Source organism: Aedes aegypti, chromosome 2, assembly GCF_002204515.2.
Source record: "Aedes aegypti strain LVP_AGWG chromosome 2, AaegL5.0 Primary Assembly, whole genome shotgun sequence".
Taxonomy (NCBI): Eukaryota; Metazoa; Arthropoda; class Insecta; order Diptera; family Culicidae; genus Aedes; species Aedes aegypti.
In genome coordinates, this window is record NC_035108.1 from 213,586,947 (window position 1) to 213,599,103 (window position 12,157).

The following is a 12,157-nucleotide window of genomic DNA, read 5'->3' on the forward strand; positions in this document are numbered from 1 at the left end:
ATAGAACGTTTTTTTTTTGATGGACTATGTGCACTTGGGCCACTCTGACTGAACTAAAGACCACCGTTTAGTGATTTGGTCCACTCTGACTGAACAATTTCTATGAAAATAACAATCATTTAATGCTTGCATGGGCAAGCAGGTCCGCAAATTATCCGTACAAACTTTGAATACATGGCTCTGTACAATCAAGCATAATAAATTCAATTTTCTTGGATGAATCTAAACATTGGCTTATTATATTCTTAAGAAGTAAGTTTTACAGATTTTCGATTTCAAATAATTGCAAAACCAACCCAAAGGTATTGAGGTGTCTTAAAGGGAGCTGTTTTTCGAGCTTTATGACGGAAGAAAAATGTCCATAGAACTCTGGATTTGAACCGTATAATTTTCCATTTCCAGTCTTACTTGAAGCCACTATCCTGTAGATTGCTTCAAATAATAATAGGACATTTGGATTCATCTCTTTTAGGTTTAAAGGATAACACATCTCCAGTATGACTAGCGGCCCTCAGGAAAACGTCTCCGAAAAAATTAAATTTGCCCATTTCAGTAACAAGCAATCATTTCAATTTTTTTTAAAGTTCTATTTTGAGTTAACATATAGATGTTATATAAAAGGTACATGGTCAGTGCTGTTAAATGTCAAAATTTTTGAAAAATTAAAAGGCTTGTAGTACCCTCGCATGCGAAATATCTCATTAGCAAATATTGGCAACCGATAGTAATTCGGAAAATGTCACCGGGAAAAACAATTTCCGATGACGTTTTCCACTAGGAGCGATGATATTAGCAATATTCAAATGTCAAAGTCACGTGAAATTCATGACATTTAACAGCACTGTACATGGTACATAGGTACAATCAATGTTTCATTGTTTTCAATGCGAGATCATCTTTCCAATATTTTGCTGTTCGGATAATTGGCGGACACCCTGTATCTCTAAGATACACGGATTATCAATATCCTTTGACATCAGTATCGTAAATTCATCAATAAACCATATCTTCCATCCCAATATAAGTGCCATTACGATAGCCTGAAAATTAAAGTTTAGCAGGGCGAAGACCAAAAATATTCAAATATGCGTTCTGTGCACCAAGTAAAAATCTTGAGTACCGGTCAAAATATACTGGTCCAACAAGCGGGTTCTAGGACATTCCAAACAGACACCATAGAACTACCATAAACTTCGGCCACTGAAAACGACTCAAAAAATGCAATAATCAATCAGTTTATTGCTTTTCGACACTTGGCCCACTCTGTCTGTACAGAAATTGTTGCAATTTCTGACAACCCATCCAAATATGGTAAATGGTCAAAAATTAAAATCAAATGCATAGAACTAAGTAATATTTATGAATTTATATTGATGGATGAAACGATGAACCACACGATGTGCAAAAATCTTACAAATCACTTGCAATGTCTTTCGTTTCCTCGCATTCTTCAGCGCGCTTATCATTTCCGCTGTTATGGTAATAAGCACATGGTCCACTCTGACTGCATACTTTTATCGATTTGTATTGATCATCCAAAGTAAATTCGTTACATATCTCTCTCAGTTTACAACATTCATCAAATTTGATCAAGGTGAAATGGAGGTGAGATAATTTCGCATCTAATGTGTGAATAATCCAATTTTTCCAAGTTTTGTACTTGGTCCACTCTAGGGACGTTCCGATTTTGCGAAGTATCGATATTTGAATCGATACAATTATCGAAACAAAGTATCGATACCACCGATATATTGAATCAAAATATCGATATATCGGAATATCATATGATATATTTCAATGGAGCAAAATTCTTCTATCACTTACTGCACTCCTTAAATTTGACAAAAAAAAATCTTTGAATACTTAAGATTATTGCTGTTTTTACCGACATTAACAAAACTATCTTCTGTTGACATACATTTTGAACGGAAACTGTTTTGGGTTTTCTCCAAATCTTATTTTTTTCTTGTATTTAAACAAAAAATAGAATATATTTGGAGAAAATCATACACTTGTTTCTCACTTAGAGCATGTAGATGTCAAATCGTTAAACAATGTTTATGTACGCAGATTTTGCATAACAATCCGGCTAGTTTACTGCTGGGTGTAAATAGGTAGCGGAATTTGGGGCAAGTGTGCCACCTTAAGCAAATTGTTCTCTAACTTTGCCTAAAGCTTATAAAATCCACCAATTTAGCCTCATGCTGTTAGTTTCACATCTTTTCATAACCACTGTGCCATTTAAAAAGAACATAATTTCAAAAAGTATTAGTTTTGGAGCTTCTCAAACATCATCCAAAATAACCTATTTTTCGACACTATGGGGCAAGTGTGCCACCCATATGGGGCAAGACGGCCACCGAATAAACATCACATGTAATTCCTTTTGTAATGAAATTTTCTTTATTTCCTATTAATATTACTTACAAAGCAGACGCTTTTCGATAATTTAAAAAATAATTTTAAGTTTACCGTAATAAGGGGATGCTTTATAACAAGGTTCAAAACATACGTAACTCCCTATTACTCAATTCGAATAACTAAAATGGTTATTTTTGTCTCCATTCAATACAATATATGTATTACCGTTATATTACTGCTAATATGTATAATATTAAACTAGATCAGCACTAAATAACGGTAAAATATTGATGTAGATATGTAAAACAGTACTTAATAAGCCGAAAAACATGTTATAATTGAATATTTTGAGAAAAATCGCTTTGGGGGGCAAACATGTCAGTTATTCCCCTACTATACTTCAGAAACTAATACTGGTGCCTTATTTTGGTTTATTTTTATGATTTTGTTGATAATGTTTACACTTTTATAAATTTCACTCCCATAATTTGTGTTTACCAAATAGGTGGCACACTTGCCCCAATAAGTAGACATTTCTACCAAACTAGATTTCGTATGTAAAACTAAATACTTTTTTCATTCAAATGCCACAATAACTTACACATTTGAATAGTTTCACGATGTACAGTACGTTAGAAAAATCTGTTAATAATTTACCTTTCACCATGCTATTTAGAAACAACGAAATCTTATAAAAATCCACTCAAATTTGGTTGTCTTTGCACAAGTCGATGTAAATACGTGAAAAATACAGCAATTTTCATCATAGTTTGATCATTGTATTGTGAACTTTGAGGGAACATATTGTTAAGCTCAAAGAGAAAATATATATTGTGGTTTTTTTTTAAAAGCAAGGGTGGCACACTTGCCCCTATGGCACACTTGCCCCAAAGTCCGCTATCCGGTCAATTATTCTTTCCTATTCTTCAGCTTTCGCAAGGACATCGCCAAGACAGTTCTCGACTGCTGAGGGATGCGTCAATTTCGGCTAAGAGGCAGATTTATCTCAAATATTTGTCTACACTGAAAATAATCTACACGTTCGGTCCATATTCTTTTCAACGTGGATCTGTCGTGTCAAATGGCAAGGTGAAATAACGTGTAATGCTTGTAATTCTGTTAAGGTTTGACTTTGGATCAATAGCAAAGGCTTTTACATACAATTTCAACGTGTTTTACGATTGCGATATCAATCACTAGTAGAACTAGTTTGCCTAACATGACAAGGACTTACATTTGCAATCCACGAATCAGAAAATCAAGAAATCGCTAACAAAACCTACAGCAAACTTTTCGAATATTTGTAAATTTACTTGTTTTACATTTGAATTCGGATTGCCGATAGCGACTGGTTTTACACCATCGATTGATGTGTTTGACAATTAGTGAAAATTCACGTGTGAAACACATTGATCGAGCTTGTAGAATGTTTTCAGTGTATGGTAACTGGCGAGAAGGAGGCAACCTTCATAGGGCGAGAAGGAGGCAACCTTCATATCTTCGTACCTGCCACACGATATACACATGCAAAAATGGTCTATCGGCAAAGAATTAATAATAACTGTGGAAGTGCTCATAAGCAGTGCTGGGAATGGTAATAGTAGTAGGCTTGAATTTTCGCGAAAATCACGTGGCTCTCCCAGTACAGTAGTTCAAAAACGTGAATCTCATCAAGCAGCCTATGTTGGGTGCACGAATTTTCTAAACCATGAGTGTCATTGAAGGCTCTAAATGCGGGAAATGCAGCGGGAAATAGAACATTTTTCTACAGTAATTCTGGGTTGCCCATAGCAACGGGTGTTTTGCTATTTTCAAGGCTCTTGCCTACAGCAGCTTTGCTTGGCTACTGTAGAGTGAATTTCAAGATTTTTCCCAACCCTGCTCATAAGAACACTAATCTGAGAGGCAGGCTTTATCCCACTTTGGACGTAACGCCAGAAAGAAGGAAGGAACTCCTATATAACCAGATCTGGTCATATAAGAGTTATTCTGCCTCAATTATAACATGTGTACTACTCGGGAAGACTGTACCACCTACGAATGCTTAATTATTTTCTATATATAAGTTTACGATATATCGGAAGGAAATATCGATATCACCGATATATTGAATAGAAAATATCGAGTATCAAAAGCAAAATATCGATATTCCGATATATCGGAAGTATCGGAACGTCCCTAGTCCACTCTGAGTTAACGCCGACCATATGGAAACTACTATGGAAAACGCCAACCTTTTGTGTTCACCCCTTTTTCTCGTCGTCATAATATTTTATGGAAAAGTGAACAAACTCTACTCATGTGAAATCTTTTCAGCTACAACTTTGCCGAAGACCACATTTCGATTGGACGTCAGGACAAATTGCTATTCATAATCAGAAAGTGGGTTTGCATTTTGCATGCTTAACCAACTGCTCGGCAGGTAACAGTGGGGCTCCTGGCGGGTAGAATATATGAAAGTAATCCAGGCTACTATGTTCTACAGAAAAAAAAGCAGTGTTGATCTGAAACTAATTGAATGATCATCTCAGCATGATTTAGACTTTGTTATCAAATATAACAAATTATCCTTACGTCCAATCAAAATGTGGCAAAGTTGTAGCTGGAAAGAATTCACATGAGAAGAGTATATTAACTTTTTCATAGATTATTATTACGAGCAGTTAGAGGACTGAACACAGAAGGTTTGCATTTTCCATAGTAATTCCCATATACACTTCAAATGGCGTGTGCACAACTAAATTTCTTCCAAATCGCTTCAAATTTTGGGAGAATGATTTTCATCATAAAATCATAAATTCAAAATTTGCATCAGTCTAATGCACACGTCTTATCATATTCGTAGGACTGGAGCAACCTTATGTTTTATGATATCGCGTAACCTCTCAAAAGAACTTATCAAAATTTGAGGCTCTCTTTGTTACTTTCTCTTCAATCAATAACTGAGCCATATTAATACTTTCTTTTGCGTTTTATGTATGAAGTGAGTATTGTTTTCCGATCTATAGTGAAAAACTTTCCAAAAGAGTCAGTACTGAACTTTTAAAATTGAAAAAAAAACGAGAGGTGAGAATCTCTCATTGTTACATGAGTCCTTTTGAAAAGTTACTTGTTGGTACTTAGTACTTTGTTATCTTGTTGGAGAACTTTGATTGAATATTTTGGTCCAGCGGTACAGCTATTGCGATGAGTTTAATTCGTTTCATCCTTTTGTCGTAGACTGCAATGTCGGGGCAGTTGGCACGGATGAGGACGTTCGTCAGAAAAATTATTGTAGTAGAGCACAAATCGCCCCAGACAACCAAAATGTACGTGTAACGAAATCACCTGGAGGCTTTGTATGTGCAAAATTTCAATTATAAGATGTCGCGAAAAGGCCTTCTACGTACAAAAGTGGAGGCGATATGCATGCATATATTATGTGATGAATAATAACATACAATACGAGTGTATAAATATTCTACCGAACTAACCTGTGATCTTATGCAACTGAACGTATGATAACAAATGTTGATTTGACAGCTGCTACGGATTGATTCGATTTACTTTGTACGAGTGTACGAGACGATACAAAATGTACAAATGAACTCAGAAAAGAAGTGTTTTATGCGAGGAAATTCATCAATCTGACGAGTTTATCCACAGTGTTTTGCGGGTTTGATGTAATTAGTATAAATAAGCGAGTAGTAACGTGAATTTTCAAGCGATTTCTGGTTGTCTGGGGCTTCATCCAGTTATGTTTAAGAGTAAGCTGTTCTGCCCATAACTGCATATTTGTAACATTCGACAAAAGTAGGCATTGAGTAAATGGGATACCAAGTTTGCATTTTACTGCAGTATGGGAGGAAACTAAAATTTCAAAAAATCATTAAGAATTCAAAAGAGCTTCTTTGAGGCTGAAATTTTGCACAACTCATATCGCATATTGGGTTAATAGTCAGAAAATAATTCTGATAGAAATTTCGTTGCTACTACATTATGAGGCTCATGTATGATCTCAATGTGACTGTTATGCGGTTACAATTGCCAATGTGACAAAACAACTTGGTATTTTTTTCGAATTTTCTAGAACAAACTCACAGATTTTAGTAAGTTGATCGAAAGTATTTATCATTTGAGGACGCTCCCCGGTATTAACTCCAATTTGTCAAAAATGTCGAATGTGACTGTTATGCAGTTATGGGCAGTGTTGATGCACAATATTGGAAATTTCGTTGTGGCGATCGAGGTAGGCTAATCCAGTTAGTACTGAACATACGGCAACGACATGCTCGATACAGCGGTCCTCCACGTCTTCGTGCAATATGTAATGCCGATAGCTGTTCGTCGCAATTATCCTGACCTGGATGGCTACCATGAAACCTTCTGTTTCCGAAACGAGGTCACCCTATACCAGCCATGTGTTTGATGCCACCTTATCGATGTGCGCTAGTTGATTAGGAGATGGTCCATGCTATACCTTTTGCTTCCACGTTGCGATCATCTTATCGATGGTTTTGATGTCGAAATTCAGCTGGTAATCCTCCTCCAACTGAGAGGAGAACCATTTCGCATAAAGACGTTTCGCATAAGGACGTGTTTATCACGTTTAACCTGTTGCCGGCAGACAGAATACTCTTCAAAATACAGTTGACACTAGACAACAACTTTTCCTACAGTTCCATCTCGATCATCATGTGGAGAATACCTCTAAGTTGCAAGAATCCGAGGGTTTATACGTTTCGCCTTCAACCATATTCCAAATCTCGTCCTGCACGTTGACATGCTCCCCAGATAAATTGATAGGCATTCGTCAATCTCAAACTCTATACGGATGTCGTTGCTGAATGTCGTAACAAGCTGTAACAACTGATGCAGCCTCTGCAGTGATTCCGCTAATAGCTTCAGGTCGTCCATATAGGAAATGTGGGTAACTTTTGTACTCCTTTCCTCAATTTTTCAATTGGTAGCCATAGTTGAATTGGTTGAGTGCTTTACTTAGAGGGGTTCATGGCCAGGCAAAACCACAGCGGACTAAAGGTGTCGCCTTGAAAATCTACCTCCTGGTGATGAGAGTGCTGGAATATAAAAAAGGGTTTTTCCATATAATTTTCGCACTTCTAGCAAATCTAGAAACTTTCTTGGCCTACCACCTAACCTGGCTATCTGGGGAGCACATGGGGTTTAGGCTCTGTAGTTCTCACTTTAAGGTCTATTACTCAACAGTTACTGCGGATGCACGTCTCGAGTTCGGTAACAGAGAAAAAAAGGGGAAACAACTCTACATCTGGGGGGGGGGGCAGATAACCGTAGCGGTAAACGCGCAGCTATTCAGCATGACCATGCTGAGGGTCGTGGGTTCGAATACCGCTGGTCGAGGATCTTTTCGTAAAAGGAAATTTTCTCGATTCCCAGGGCATAGAGTATCTTCGTACCTGCCACACGATATACACATGCAAAAATGGTCAATCGGCAAAGAAAGCTCTCAGTTAATAACTGTGGAAGTGCTCATAAGAACACTAATCTGAGAAGCAGGCTTTGTCCCAGTTGGGACGTAACACCAGACATAGTAGTAACTCTATACCATGCCAATTTTCTATGGCTTAGGGTACAAGTCCGATGTCCCCCTGGAACTACCTGATGGTATTACTTCAGGAGGCAAAGGGATTGTTGATGCCTCTACGCCTTTTCGTCACCTCTTGCTCTATTCGATCTGGTTGCAATATGTCTCTTCAATGTCACTCATATTTTGGGGCCGACCACACGCCTGGGCCATGTGAGACTTTTTTCGATAGATGCTACTGTGTTTTGTTGGTGAGCTTGACTCCATTTTTCTGCTCGTCATGCTCCATAGGCGGACCGGTTGGATGCCGAGGTTGGTCTTGCGATTCCGGTTCGCAAGCGCCTCGACGGCCCGAAGCCGGCGGTTCGTCGTGATCGATAATCGATACTCGATGTAGTTCCCGACGGTGAAGCTAGCTTATTCCGATGGATAGTACCTCGGCGGAGGAATATTCATACTCCGTTGTTGGCCAGTAGAGTGCTGAAGTCAACTCAGAGATCCCGGTTGGAGGATGGCTTCCGGTTCACTGGCGCTCCGACGACTCAAGCCAGTTATACGCTCGTACTACTCAGAATAGCCCCCGACGGTGTCGGCGGCGGAAGATCTTCCGAATCGATGCTATCCGGGCAGATACCGAGATCGATCCTGTGATTCAAATGGAAGGAAACTGGTTCACAGGTGCCCTGAAGATCATTTGCCGGTGCTGTTTCGCGATCTGTTCAGCTAGTCCCCGACGGTGGACATAGCCTACTCCGACTTCTGGTTCACAGGCTCCTCGACAACTTATTACCGATACTAAGTTACGCTCGTTCTACTCGGTCTGTCCCCGACGGAGGATCTAGCCTACTCCGATCGAGCTCGATGGTCTCCTCTCTACAACAGACTGACTTGTCGAGAGCCGAGGTCGGTCCGATAATTCCGGTGGGTGGCTTCCGGTTCATCATCGCCCCGACGACCCGACGTCAAGCGTTGCTCTCTGCATCTTGTTTCGTTGCTCTGCTCACCAGTTGCGCTGTAAGCTAGACATTATTATTTGCACCACCATGTTGGTCATCATATTTCAAAGATCGGGATCGCTTATCATTCCGTGTACCACACCTTCAACGCTGAAGTACTCACCAAAGCCGCCACTGTGTATCGTACTATGTTAAACCTCGGGCAGTCGAAGACAACAAGTTCTGGCGTTTCTTTATTCTCCATACACTCAAAACAGAATGATTTAGACGCATGGCAGAAGCGATGCAGATACTGCTTGAAGCAGCCGTGACCTGACAAGAACGGTGTCTGAGAGAAGTTCACTTTCCCCTTGTGTTAATCCAGGCCGATAGATTCGGGATGAGCCTGTGGGTCCACCTACCTTTCTCGAAGGCATCCCATTCTTGCTTCGTTGGTCCCAGTATGGAACCTTGTGGGACTCCAGCCGTTATTCTTAACTCCTTCGGGCCGGCGTTGGTTTCATACCTCAGTACACGGTTTTGGAAGTAGCTCTTCAAAATCTGGCATAAGTAGTCGTGATCCAGCATTCTGTGCAGCGCTGTGGTAATGATCTCCCAGCTGGCGCTGTTGAACGCGTTCTTCACAACTATCGTGACTATGGCACAGTAACAATCTCCTCTACGCTTGTGTTTCAATGCTTTCTCGGCCCTCTTCTGCAATGACCTTCCTTACCATATCTGGATACGCAAGGACCGCTGATTTGAGTGCCATGTTGGAGATTCCGTCCGGACCCGGGGCCTTGTTCAGCTTCAGTGCTTTCACAGCTGCTATAAGCTCCTCGTTGGAGATCTGATGAGCTTCGGCATTTCATACCTCATCATTGCCATATGGTGTGGCCGGCCACATTGTAACGTAGAGCATTAGGAGTAGACCCTCGACGATGACTCTCGGTTTGTCCGTGCATGTTTCGGCCAGCGTCGTCGGGCCGCCCAAGGATTAGCATCAGCTGCTCGGCACAGCTCTTTGAAGCAGTTAGACTTGCTCACATTAATCTTACGTTTGAAAGCATTTCTCCTCTCTGAGTAGCCTGCGCCTCGTTCTGACCACGTAATCTCCGAGGCATTTTAGCTTCGGATCATCTCAGACCTTACGAAGAACCGCTGCTTTTGTAGTTTGGTCGTTTGTCTTAACTAGTGTGGCGTGGGTGGCTCGTCACTTTCTTCATGCCCTCCGTTGGTAACGTGTAGGAATGTGCATCAGCCTGATGACGTTCCCGTCTACCGTAATACGGGGTAACATTGATCAGTTTTTGGGATTTTTTTTTTTAATTTTTCATTTGAAAATGCAAATAACGCATGAACTAAATGCAACTTTCACAAAAACCTCAATTTTATTAGCTTATAAAAGTAAGGAAGAAAGGCACTATTTATGCTATGAAAATGTTCCATCAATAAATGATGATTCGAACTTTTTACGAAAAGGGTCATACCGATCAAAGTTACCCCGGATTACGGTACAACTGCAGTACTTTAGGAAGGTGCGATACTGAGTCGTATGCACCATACTCAGGCCGCTTGTCTTATCATCAGGATAACTAGTGCTACAATGACTGCATCCACGATGATCTGATCTTTGCAGCCTTGCGTGTTTTAGCTCCGTTTAATTGATAATAATGGTAAATGAATCACCGTGCAAAACATGTAACACTGGAACCTTCTTAAACAAACAACATCTTTGAAGGTTCGTTTTCTGGAATTTTTGCAACATTCTTGCTGATCGTATCTTTCTAGCTTTTTCCACCTCTAACTGGGTTAGAGTTAGACGTGTTCTTGTTTCATCCTCAACCTCCTCACACCGTTCTTCTGTAGCAGCCGGCGTTCATAAATCCCTCGTGGTTGTGCCGTTAGCTATTTAGCTGTAATGTGAGTGCTTCGAGGTGAAGTTTCGATTCTCACTCCAGTTGAAGAATCTTTCGTCAAATGAATAAATATTCATTGTCCAACGGATTGTGTGTCTATGTCCGTTGTCAACTGTAAGCAATGTTCATTGTGTGCAGCCCTTGGCTGAAGACTATGTAAGCTGTCTTTCCAAATTCCAGGTTCTCCTTGAGAACAGTCCACGTTTCATGCGCGTAGAGGTCTATCAGTTTTGTAAGCATGTTGTACATAGTACATTTGAGATGGAGTGAATCTGATTTTATGTTGGCCTGTAGCGGACCTGACTTCCATAAACAATGCGTCATCATATTTCACGAGTAATGCGGGGCAAAGGTTCGCCCGTAACGGTATGCATTTCAGCACAGCTTGTTGGGCAAGCTATAACTTAAAATATTACCTTTGAAATTTAGTACTACATCTGTATATGTTTCATTTGTATTTCAAGATATATAATATTTAGTGAAATAGCTTAAATGCAAATATTTGCCCCATAGTGAAGGCAAAACTTCGAATTGTACGGGGCAAAAGTTCGCACTGGATAAACGACAAGGTTGTAACATGTAAATTGCTTCTGACGGCTATTTACACTAATTCACTTTTCCTATCTATGGAAAGCTAAGAAGCAATTCTTGGTGTTACGTTCCTAAAGGATCGAAGGTTGTTTCTCAGCCCCATCCAAAATTCTGTTGAAATTCTTTGTCAGAGTTTTGTTTCTTTTCTTTTTTGTTTTTTTTTTGTTTTTTTTTTAATTTCATGTATTTGGAGTAGCAAGTATTATCCGACGTCAGCAATGATAGGTAGGTAGACGAACTCAACCACCAATAAGTTAAACATGCATAACAAATATAAATTGTCGAATTTGACTGCAACAATAGAGCTATAACTGAAACATATTACAATTTGCTTAACGTCAATAGGGCAAAAACGTGAAATTCTAGTATTTTTTTCTCATTGTTTGATTGGAGATAGAGCCCTACGTTGCACAGAGGAGCACCTAGAACAAATTCGTGGCCATAATTTCCATTTTGAAAAAAATAGATTTTTGACCCCGCTTTATTTTTTAAACATAGCTAATAGTATGCCGCAAGTTGTGGCTATATAGACATCGAATAACTTTGAAAAAAAAAATGTTGAAAAAATTCAAAAAAGCAGGTTTTTTAATGGTGTTTTCATTTTTTTATATTCTTCTTCTTTCTGGCGTTACGTCCCAACTGGGACAAAGTCTGCTTCTCAGATTAGTGTTCTTATGAGCACTGCCACAGTTATTAACTGAGAGCTTTCTTTGCCGATTGACCATTTTTGCATGTGTATATCGTGTGGCAGGTACGAAGATGCTCTATGCCCTGGGAATCGAGAAAATTTCCTTTACAAAAAGATCCTT